The sequence below is a fragment of the Elephas maximus genome, chromosome 5, assembly GCF_024166365.1.
Source record: "Elephas maximus indicus isolate mEleMax1 chromosome 5, mEleMax1 primary haplotype, whole genome shotgun sequence".
Classification (NCBI taxonomy): domain Eukaryota; kingdom Metazoa; phylum Chordata; class Mammalia; order Proboscidea; family Elephantidae; genus Elephas; species Elephas maximus.
The window spans coordinates 79,381,579-79,393,950 of NC_064823.1; the positions used below are offsets into that span (position 1 = coordinate 79,381,579).

Consider the following 12,372-nt stretch of genomic DNA (forward strand, 5'->3'; position numbering starts at 1 on the left):
GAATAGACAAATGACTTTGCATGTTTATCCTTGAACACATGCCAGGTGTATTGAATAGATTCATCCGGACTACATAATAGCGTCTTGAGTATATAATAGTGTGGAAACTTTGTTCCCTTGCTGTGGCTTCTTTTTCTGCTTACCTGGATATCTTAAGACTGCCGCACTGAAGAGGGATATGGAGCCGTGCTGCGGTTAGGCCAACAGAGAATTTGGAGGACAAGAATACAAAAAAAAAAATCCCAAAACTTATTTTTAAATTTATTTTACCAGTTTCTGTATTAATGACTAGAGTAGGAAATGAAAGAGAGAATCTCTTGATGTAAGAATTCATTAAGGACATGGGATATAGTTTCTCTTATGTTATCTCTGGAAACACTGGTGGCAGAGTGGTTAAGTGCTACAGCTGCTAACCAAAGGGTCGGCAGTACGTATCCACCTGGCGCTCCTTGGAAGCTCTATGGGGCGGTTCTACTCTGTCCAATAGGGTCGCTATGAGTCGGAATCGACTTGACAGAACTGGGTTTGGTTTTTTTTTTTTTATGTATCTCTGGAGCCCTAGTGGTGTAGTGGTTAAGTGTTCTGCTGCAAACCAAGAGGTCAGCAGTTCGAATCCACCTACTGCTCCTTGGAAAACCTATGGAGGAGTTCTACTCTGTCCTATAGGGTCCTGTGAGTCAGAATTGACTCAACAGCAATGGGTTTGATTTTTTTGTTTTTATGTTATATGTAAACTGCATTTTAATGGGTGTTATGTTTGTGTTCATGTGCCAGAAAAATGAACTTTGTCACTATGTGGTGTATTTCAAGGTGTTAGGGGTATGATGGTAATAAAAAGAATAGAACTTGGATATTCCTGCATTTCTTTCCATATTATTATCTTATCCTGCTGGTTACTTCTCTCCTTGGGGACCCTAAAGAGGCTGTCCATATGAAGAAAAATGAGAATTGATCATCATCTTACAAATGTGTAAGGCTTGTGTTGGGCCGTTTTAAAATCAGGGCTTGTTAAGGCCTCCTACCTTTCAACTCCCCTGCTTCTAGATCAATTTTTAGAAAATCAGTTTGCTTAAGAATCAATTTGTTAAAATTACCAAAACTGCTTTCTTTTACTCAGCAGAATTGTTTTGAAATTTACCTGTGTTATTACGTTTATCAGTGGTTCATTCCTTTTATGGCTGAGTAGTATTTTATTGTATGGATTTACCAAAATTTATTAGCCTGTTGATGCACATTAGAGCTGTTTCCAGTTTTTTTTTTAATTGTGCTTTAAATGAAAGTTTACTATTAAGTTAGTTTCTCATACAAAAATTTATATACACGTTGTTATGTGACCCTAGTTGCTCTCCTTATAAAGTGACAGCACACTCATCCTTTCCACCCTGGATTTGCCGTATCCGTTCAACCAACTCCCGTCCTTTTCTGCCTTCTCATCTTGCCTCCTGACAGGAGCTGCCCATTTAGTCTCATGTATCTACTTGAGCTAAGAAGCACACTCTTCACAAGTATCATTTTATGTCTTATAGTTCAGTCTAATTTTTTTTTTTTTAATTTTTACTGTGCTTGAAGTGGAAGTTTACGAGTCAACCTCTCACACAAAAACTTATATAAACCTTGCTACGTACTCCCAGTTGCTCTCCTCCTAATGAGACAGCCCGCTTCCTCCCTCTGCTCTGTCTTTTCATGTCTATTTCGCCAGCTTCTAACCCCCTCCACCCTCTCATCTCCCCTCCAGCCAGGAGATGCCAACATAGTCTCAAGTGTCCACGTGATCCAAGAAGCTCATTCCTCACCAGCATCCTTCTTCAACCCATCATCCAATCCAATCCCTGTCTGAAGAGTTGGCTTTGGGAATGGTTCCTATCCTGGGCCAACAGAAGGTCTGGGGGCCGTGACCTCCCGTGTCCTTCTAGCCTCAATCAGACCATTAAGTCTGGTCTTTTTACAAGAATTTGGGGTCTGCATCCCACTGCGGTCCTGCTCCCTCAGGGGTTCTCTGTTGTGTTCCCTGTCAGGGCAGTCATCAGTTGTAGCCGGGCACCATCTAGCTTTTCGGTCTCAGGCTGATGTAGTCTCTGGTTTATGTGCCGTTTTCTGTCTCTGGGGCTCGTAATTACCTTGTGTCCTTGGTCTTCTTCATTCTCCTTTGATCCAGGTGGGTTGAGACCAATTGATGCATCTTAATGGCCACTGGCCACTTGCTAGTGTTTAAGACCCCAGGCATCTCTCTCCAAGGTGGGATGCAGAATGTTTTCTTAATAGATTTGATCATGGAAATTGACTTAGATGTCCCCTGAAACCATGGTCCCCAAACCCGCACCCCTGCTATGCTAGCCTTCGAAGCATTCAGTTTATTCAGGAAACATCTTTGCTTTTGGTTTAGTCCAGTTATGCTGACCTCGCCTGTATTGTGTGTTGTCTTTCCTGTCACCTAAAATAGTTCTTATTTACTATGTAATTAGTGGATACCCCCCCTTCCCCCTTTTGTAACCATCAAAGAATATTTTCTTCTGTTTAAACTATTTCTTGAATTCTTATGATAGTGGTCTTATACAATATTTGTCCTTTTGCAACTAATTTCACTCAGCATAATGCCTTCCATACTCCTCCGTGTTATGAAATGTTTCACAGATTCATTACTGTTCTTTATCAATGCATAGTATTCCGTTGTGTGAATATACCATAATTTCTTTATCCATTCATCTGTTGATGGGCACTTTGGTTACTTCCATCTTTTTGCTATTGTAAACAGTGCTGCAGTGAACATAGGTGTGCATATACCTGTTGGTGTAAAGGCTCTTATTTCTCTAGGATATATTCCAAGGAGACAGATTGCTGGATTGTATGGTAGTTCTATTTCTAGCGTTTTAAGGAAGTGCCAAATCGATTTCCAAAGTGGTTGTACCATTTGACATTCCCACCAGCTGTGTATAAGTGTTCCACTCTCTCCACAGCCTCTCCAACATTTGTTTTGTGTTTTTTGGATTAATGCCAGCCTTTTTTTTTTTTTTGCTGGAGTGAGATGAAATCTCATTGTAGTTTTGATTTGTATTTCTCTAATGGCTAATGATCGTGAGCATTTCCTCATGTATCTGCTAGCTACCTGAATGTCTTCTTTAGTGAAGTGCCTGTTCATATCTTTTGCCCATTTTTTAATTAGGTTATTTAGTCCAGTTTTTTTTAATCTTTGTCAAAAGAGTTGGCTTCAGTAATGGTTTTAGTTTTGGGCCAACAGAGAGTCCAGGGGCCATGTCTTCTGGGGTCACTCCAGTCTCAGTCAGACCATTACGTCTGGTCTTTTTATTGAAATTTGAGTTCTGCACCACACTTTTCTCCTGCTCCATCAGGGACTCTGTTGTGTTTCCTGTCAGGGCAGTCACTTGTGGTAGCAGGGCACCATCTAGTTGTTCTGGTCTCAGGCTGATGGAGTCTCTGGTTTATGTGGCCCTTTCTGTCTCTTGGGCTCATGTTTTCCTTGTGTCTTTGGTGTTCTTCATTCTCCTTTGCTCCAAGTGGGTTGGGACCAATTGATGCATCTTAGATGGCTGTTTGCTGGCTTCTGAGATGCCAGATGCCACTCACCAAGGTGGGATGCAGAACATTTTAATATACTTTGTTATGCCAGTTGTCCTAGATGTACCCTGAACCCATGGTCCTCAGACCCCCGCCCCTGCTACTCTGTCCCTTGAAGTGTTTTGTTGTATTTAGGAAACTTCTTAGCTTTTTATTTAGTCCAGTTGTACTGACTTCCCCTGTATTGTGTGTTGTCCTTCCCTGTACCTAAGATAATTCTTGTCTACTATTGGTTAGTGAATACTCCTTTCCCTCCCTCCCCACCCTCATAACCATCAAAGAATGTTTTCTTCTGCGTTTAAACCTTTTCTTGAGTTCTTATAATAGTGGTCTAATGTAATATTTGTCCTTTTGCGACTGACCAGTTTCACTCAGCATAATGCCTTCCAGATTCATCCATGTTAGCAGATACTTCACGAATTCATTGTTGTTCTTTATCATTATGTAGTATTCCATTGTGTGAATATACAACAATTTCTTTATGCATTCATCCACTGATGGGCACCTAGGCTTTTTCCATCATATTTTTGCTATTGTGAGCAGTGCTGCAGTGAACATGGGTGTTCATGTATCTATTGGTGTGACTGCTTTTATTTCTCTAGGATATATTCCAAGGATTGGGATTGCTAGATCATATGGTACTTCTATTTCTAGCTTTTTAAGGAAGTGCCAAATGGATTTCCAAAGTGGTTGTAACATTTTACATTCCCACCAGCAGTGTATAAGTGTTCCAGTCTCTCCACAACCTCTTCCATATTTATTATTTTGTGTTTCTTGGATTAATGCTAGCCTTATTGGGGTGAGATGGTATCTCATTGTAGTTTTGATTTGCATTTCTCTAATGGCTAATGATTGTGACCATTTTCTCATGTATCTGTTAGCTGCCTGAATGACTTCTTTGGTGAAGTGCCTATTCATATCCTTTGCCAATTTTTTAATTGGGTTATTTATCTTTTTGTGGTTGAAGTTTTGCAGCACCTTGTAGATTTTAGAGATTAGACGCTGATCGGATTTGTCATAGCCAAAAATTTTTTCGCAGTGTGTAGGTTGTCTTTTTTTACTCTTTTGGCTAAGTCTTTTGATGAGCATAAGTGTTTGATTTTTAGGAGCTCCCAGTTATCTAGTTTCTCTTCTGGTGTTTGTGCATTGTTAGTAGTGTTTTGTATTCTGTTTACGCCATGTATTAGGGCTCCTAGTGTTGTCCCTATTTTTTCTTCCATGATCTTTATCATTTTATATTTTATATTTAGATCTTTGATCCATTTTAAATTAGTTTTTGTGCATGGTGTGAGGTATAGGCCTTGTTTCTTTTCTTTTTTGCAGATGAATAGCCAGTTATGCCAGCACCATTTGTTAAAGACTCTGTCTTTTCCCCAGTTAATGGACTTTGGCTTTTGTCAAATATCAGCTGCTCATAGGTGGATGAATTTATATCTGGATTCTCAGTTCTGTTCCATTGGTCTTTGTATATCTTGTTGTACCAGTACCAGGCTGTTTTGACTACTGTGGCAGTATGTTGTTGTTGTTAGGCACCGTCGAGTTGGTTCCGAATCATAGCGGCCCTACGCACAACAGAACGAAACACTGCCCGGTCCTGCGCCATCCTTACAATCATTGTTATTCTAGAGCTCATCGTTGCAGCCACTGTGTCAATATACCTTGTTGAGGGTCTTCCTCTTTTCCGCTGACCCTGTACTCTGCCAAGCATGATGTCCTTCTCCAGGGACCGATCCCTCCTGACAACATGTCAGTATAATATGTTCTAAAATCAGGTAGTGTGATGCCTCCCACTTTGTTCTTCTTCTTCAGTAATGCTTTACTTATCCCAGGCCTCTTCCCTTTCCACATGAAGTTGGTGAGTTGTTTCTCCATCTTATTAAAAAATGCCATTGGAATTTGGATCAGGATTGCACTGTATCTGTACATCGCTTTGGATGGAATAGACATTTCCACAATGTTGAGTCTTCCCATCTATGAGGAAGGTATGTTTTTCCACTTATGTACATCTCTTTTGGTTTCTTGCAGTAGTGTCTTGTAGTTTTCTTTGTATAGGTCTTGTACATCTCTGGTTAGATTTATTCCTAAGAATTTTATCTTCTTGGGGGCTATCGTAAATGGTATTCATTTGGTGATTTCCTCTTTGAGGTTCTGTTTGTTAGTGTAGAGGAAGCCAACTGATTTTTGTATGTTTATCTTGTATCCTGATACTTTGCTGAAATCTTCTGTTAGTTCCAGTAGTTTTCTTGTGGATTTTTTGGGGGTTTTCTGTGTAAAAAATCATATCATCTGCAAACAGAGATACTTTTACTTCTTCCTTACCAATTTAGATGCCTTTTATTTCTTTTTGTAGCCAAATTGCTCTGGCTAGGACCTCCAGCACAATGTTGAACAAGAGTGGTGATAAAGGGCATCCTTGTCTGGTTGCTGTTCTCAGGGGGAATGCTTTTAGACTCTCTCCATTTAGGATGATGTTAGCTGTTGGCTTTGCATAAATACCCTTTATTATGTTGAAGAATTTCCCTTCTATTCCTATTTTGCTGAGAGTCTTTATCATTACTGGATGTTGGACTTTGTCAAATGCCTTTTCTGCATCAGTTGATAAGATCATGTGGTTCTTGTTTTTTGTTTTATTTATGTGCTGGATTACATTAATTGTTTTTCTGGTGTTGAGCCATCCCTGCATACCTGGTATGAATGTTTCCAGTTTTTGACTATTATAAATAAAGTTACTAAGAACGTTCAGAATCAAGTCTGTGTGGACATGTATTTTCATTTCTTTTGAGTAAATATCTAGGAGTAGAATGCCTAGGCCATATAAACTGCCATACTGTTTTCCAAAGTGGTTATACCTGTACCGTATTTGAGTTTTAGTTTCACATTCTTGCCTGGTCAGTTTTTTTAACTTAGGTGTGTAGTGGTATCTTCCTGTGGTTTAATTTTCATTTCCCTAGTAACTAATGACATTGAGCATCTTTTCATGCGCTTGTTTGCCATCTGTAGATCTTTGGTGAAGTGTCTGTTAAAATCTTTTGCTCATTAAATTTTATTTCTTATTATCGAGCTCAGAGAATTCTTTATTTATGCTGAATATACATTCTTTATCATGTATATGGTAAACCCGGATGGCGTAGTGGTTAAGAGCTATGGCTGCTAACCAAAAGGTCGGCAGTTCGAATCCACCAGGTGCGCCTTGGAAACCCTATCAGGTGGTTCTACTCTGTCCTTTAGGGTCACTTTGAGTCAGAATTGAATCAACCCCAACGTGTTTGTTTTTTATCATATAACCAAAAAACCAACAAAACTTTTATCATATATATGATTTAAAAATATTTGTTTTCTTTTTGGTTTGTTTTCTTAATGTCTTCAAAGAGCAAAAGTTACTGATTTTGATGAAGTCTAGTATCAATTTTCTTGTTTTATGGATTGTGCTTTTTTTTTTTTTTTTTTTGGTATTTAAGAAATCTTTGCCAAACCCATGATCACTAAGATTTTCTCTTGCATTTTTTTCTAGGTGTTGTGTACTTTTATCTTGTACCTTTAGGCCTGTGATCCATTTTGAGTTAATTTTTGTATTTGACACGAGGTAAAGATTGTGGTTTATCCTTGCATATGGCTAATTGTTAAGGAGCCTGTCATATAGCGGTTAAGTGCTTGGGTACTGACTGAAAGGTTGGTGTTTCAAACCCACCCCGCTACTCCTACGAGAAAGACCTGGCGATCTGCTCCAGTAAAACCTAGAAAACCCCATAAGGCCGTTCTTCTCTGTCACATGGGGTTCCTATGACAGAAATTGACTGACAGTACCTGACAAGAAGATCTAATTGTCACAGCACCATTTGTTAAAGATTATCCTCTCCCCTTGAATTGCCTTGATACCTTTGTTGACAATTAATTGACTACTTCTAGACTCTCTGTTTTATTCTGTTGATCTGTTTGTCTTTATGCCAATACCCCACTACCACCATTACTGTAGCTTTATAATAAGTCTTGAAATTAGTTAAGTCCTCCAATTTTATTTTTCCTTCTCAAAGTTGTTTTGGCTATTGTAGATCTTTTGTATTTCAGTGTAACTTTTAGAGTAAGCTTGTCAGTTTTTACAAAAATGCCTGATAGAATTTGATTAGAATTCTGTGCAACCTGTAGATCATTTTGGGGGGAGAATTAACATCTTAACAATATTGAGTCTTCTGATCTGTGAACACAATACATGTCTCCATTTATTTAGCTCTTTAATTTCTCTCAGCAATATGTTGATGTGTTATAGTTTTCAGTGTGCATTTCTTGCACATCTTCGTATTATACCTCAGTGTTTCATAATTTTTGATGCTATTGTAAATAGTATTGTTTTCTAAAATTTCAATTTTTGATTGCTTGTAACTTGTATGTAGACGTACAGTTGATTTTTTGGGAGGGGATATGTTTATCTTGTATCTGGTAATCTTGCAAAGCTTATTAATTCTAGTAACTTTTTGTGGATTCTGTAGGATTTTCTATCTGTATACAATCATGTTGTCTGTGGAAAAAGGTGAGATTAATTCTTCCTTCTGATCTCAATGCCTTTTATGCTTTTTCTTGCCTGATTGTATGAGGTAGAACTTTTAGTACAAAGTTGAATAGAAGAAGTAAGATCAGATATCTGTGAATTGTTCCTGATCTTAAGAGGAAGGCGTTCAGATTTTCACTATTCGGTTTGATGTTAGCTATAGGTTTTTCATAACATATATCAGGTTAAGTACTTTCTTTTTTTTTTTTTTTTGCTGACAACTTTTTTTTTTTTTTTTTTTAATAGGAATGGCTGTTTACTCTTACACTTTCTCAGCATCTGTTGAGATGGATACACACACACATATATCTAGTCTAATAATATGTGGATTATAGTGATTCATTTTTGAATGTTAAACCAACCTTGCATTCCTGGAGCAATCACCACTTGATGTGAAGTATTGTTTTTTTATTTTGGATTCAATTTGTTAAAACTAAAAAAAATTTTTTTCTTCAAATTTATTCATGAGGGTTGGTAGTTTTCTACTGTCTTTGTCTGATTTTGGTATCAGTAATGCTCACCTCAACTTTCTGGAAGAGTTTGTAAGATTGTTACTGCTTCTTCCTAAAAAGACTAACCAAGGTTTAAGAACTACTGGATCACATACAATCTGTTTCCCTTAAATTTTAAACATTATAACTCTGTTCTTCTCCTATAATAGGACATGCACATTCTGAGAAATAAAGGTAACAATCCCTGTTATTATTAAATGAACCTCTTTGGAGGTGGCATGGAAGAAGTATATAAGTTTTGCTAAGCATAGCACAGAGTGAGTAGATGTTTTATTTTAAAATTTCAGCAAAGCCAAATTGATGCTAAAGGACTGAGGATCTATAGGATAGGGGAAGGCAAGATTTCATATACTTAGAGTGGTGTACTGGAGCTGGCTTGTGCTGGCTTGCAAGGGCCAATTATTTTCAGAAATTTTGCAAGCCAGTTATTAAACATAACTTAAAAAATTAAAATTACATAGACTTATAATTAAATCATATTAGAAATAAAGGTAGTAAATACTCAAAACTCATCATCTCATAATTATTTTACTACGCTTTACCATTATTTATGTTCTTGAGGTTATTTACGTATGACATATTATGTAATGGTATGCTACGGAGTGAGCATCTCTTCCTGACTCTCATTTAGTGTCATCTAGTTGGTAGCTTGAAATCTACCATTCAAATGGGGATATTTGCCCTCCAGAAACAGGTAAATGCTACAAATAGAGCTTGATTTGTTGTTTTGTTGATTGCTAGACTTAAAGTGATGGACTACAAAACCAAACCCATTGCTGTCAAGTCACTTCTAACTCATAGCAACCCTACAGGACAGAGCAGAACTGCTCATAGGGTTTTCAGGGAGTGACTGGTGAATTCAGACTGCCAACCCTTTGATTAGCAGCTGAACACTTAACCACTGCACCACTAAGGCTCCAATAGTGATGGAGGAAATGTTAATAATCCAAATTATGCTTAAATGTGTTCTCAGTCTGCTGGGAATAGCTCAAAAATTGAGGAAATATTTTCCTCATACTAGAAAAACCGTGATCAGCAAATAAATTGCATATGTCATTAAAAAACAAGTGAAGTTCTGACATACGTCTTTGTTGTTTAACTTTTGTCTTACACGTTAATGTAAGTAATTGTCTTACACTTGAAGTAAATTGTCAACCAATTCATGTTGGAATTACATTTATTTGTCAATTGAAACCATAGGTTGGCTCCAGAAACAAGAGGTCAGCAAAAATCAACTAAAACACTCTGTTAGAATCAACTGACTGTATGAAATTTACAATAAAGAGTATTGCATATTTTAAAAATTTGCGGTACACATACTTTATACTAGTAAGATATATAATACACACACACACACACACAGACATTTCCTCTCCAGAGAGCTTATCTGTCTTCTGATACTGAGCAGTTTCTGTAGTTAGTTATATTGCTTGTGTCTTTGTCCATTCCCTGTCCAACACCTAGCAATGGATGAATGCTGCTTAGTATTTATTGTAAGACCCAGAACGCCTGTGAAATTTCTTTGTTCTTCTGCTCTGTCCTCAGACTTTTCCATGTCCGGCATATAAGGCTGTATGGTGTAGTGGACTAGGGACCATAGGGCCACGCTGCCTGTGTTAAATTCCAGCTTTGCCAACCACTAGCCTTGAAACCAAAGGCAAGTTACAGAATTTCCCTGTGCCTCTCTAAAATAGAGATAGTAAAAATACCTATTGCAGAGGGTTGTTGTGGTTACTAACTGAATTAATACATGTAAAACACTTTGGCTAATGTTTGTCACATTGGATGATAGTTATGCCCTGTTATTTGTATCCACTTAGAAATTGCCAGGATGCTCAGTCTTTGGTAGAATTAGCCATCTACTTCTCTTAGCACCTAGAGACGATTTTAACTGGCTAGGATGTCTTCTTTAGTCAAGGAATTTATGAGTAAATGGAACTCACAACTTTGGCTTTTCTCTTTTTCTCCGGCGCAAATGGTTTACTATAGTGCTTGATTTCCTAAAATCTGGTTTAACGTATATTGTACTGTGGACTCATGCTTAGGTCATTTTTTGCAGGGACTCTCAACTTTGGCATTATCGACGTTTTGGGCCAGATAATTCCTTGCTGTGGGGGACTGTCCTGAGCGTTGTAGAATATTTAGCAACATCCCTCACCTCTACTCACTAAATGCCAGTGGCACGCCTGCAAAAAATTGTGACAGCCAAAAATGTCTTCAGACATTGTCAAATGTCCTCTGAGGGGGAAATCGCACCTGGTTGAGAGTGATTGTTTTAGAGGAGACTTCAATGTGTGGTGTGCTATCAGACTGTAATTTGTTATTTTAGTTGTTTCTTACAGATAGCCATAGCAGTTTGATTCATCAGTATTTATTTTTTAGATTGCCATTAGTTTTCCTCTATAGGTCTTTCATATTTTCACATCAGTAGAGCTACTTTATTTAGTTGTTGTATTTTTTACTGAGATTGGTCAGTAGAGGCATTTCTCCCCCCTTCTCCTTCCCGTGACTGCTCAGACTGATGGCTTAAAAAAAAAAAATAAAAAACTTTCTTGCCTCTGTAGGTGCCATGGATTTCGGCAAAACTAGGGAAGTTTTCAATGGATAATAATACGCAGGTCTAAACATTTTGTATGTTATTGCTTTTGGTTTCAAAAAGAAGAGAAAGGAATCACATAGCTTAGTGATGATGTCACTTTTCATGTACAGAGGTGGTTGTGTTAAGATTTCTACTCCAGGAAAGGAAATGATTGCTTGAAGGTAGGTAGCTGATTGTCCTTACACATTCATGAATGACCTTTAAGCTCTTCAAAAAATAGTAACCCAGGGTATTATTTTAGAATATTATTGGAATTTAAAATTATTGAACAACTAATGAATAGAGTGTAAAGTATTCTTGGTAGCAAGTTTTTTAAAACATGCTTTTGATATAATCTTTATACTTTAGTTGTATATATGTATGTATATGTATAGTCTCTGCTTGGGAAGAACATGGTCTTGAGTCTATCAATTAAAAGCATCCAGTGTTTCCTATAGGCATCTTTTACCTTATCTGAATACTTTTCATTATACCAAATGATTTTTAAAAATATATTGTGTATGTGTATATGAATGATTTATAGAAAAAAATTTCTAACTTTCATTACTTAAATAATACCCAAGCAAAATCAGATTGGAAATATTGGTGGAATGGTGGTTAAGTGCTATGGCTGCTAACCAAGAGGTCGGCAGTTCGAATCTGTCAGGCGCTCCTTGGAAACTCTATCGGGCAATTCTACTCTGTCCTATAGGGTCACTGTGAGTCGGAATCGACTCAACGGCAGTGGTTTTTTTAAAAAATCAGATTAATTTCTTTAATCCATATTTTTATGAGAAAAAAACTTTAGAAAAATATGGGTACAACACACAAATAAACTTCAGAGTAATTATATACCATAGTGTACTTCTATGGTTTTAGGCTTATTGCAATTAAAATCATTTCATAAAAATGCTTAAATATTCTGGCTTTGATTAAAAAACTATGGCTGTTTAAATGAATAGCAGTATTTTTCCATATTCTCATTAATTTTGTGAATCTGTAATAATTTTAAACAAATAAACTTGTTTGGCAAAGTTTTACTTCTCATTTTATTGGTCTTTGTTGTTTTACAGTACAATATAGTTATTTATCTTGATGTTTTGAAGATGTCTTTAGGTAATATGTAGCTCTCTCAATGTTGGTAGAATGCTAGGCTATTTATCAGA

At 37.2% G+C, this 12,372-nt stretch overlaps 1 protein-coding gene across 4 annotated transcripts in view; it reads left to right on the forward strand.

The window, feature by feature from the left end:
- The window catches only part of CNOT6L (CCR4-NOT transcription complex subunit 6 like), a 132,670-nt gene that overhangs the window by 27,423 nt on the left and 92,875 nt on the right, over positions 1-12,372 (forward strand). The window lies entirely within an intron of this gene.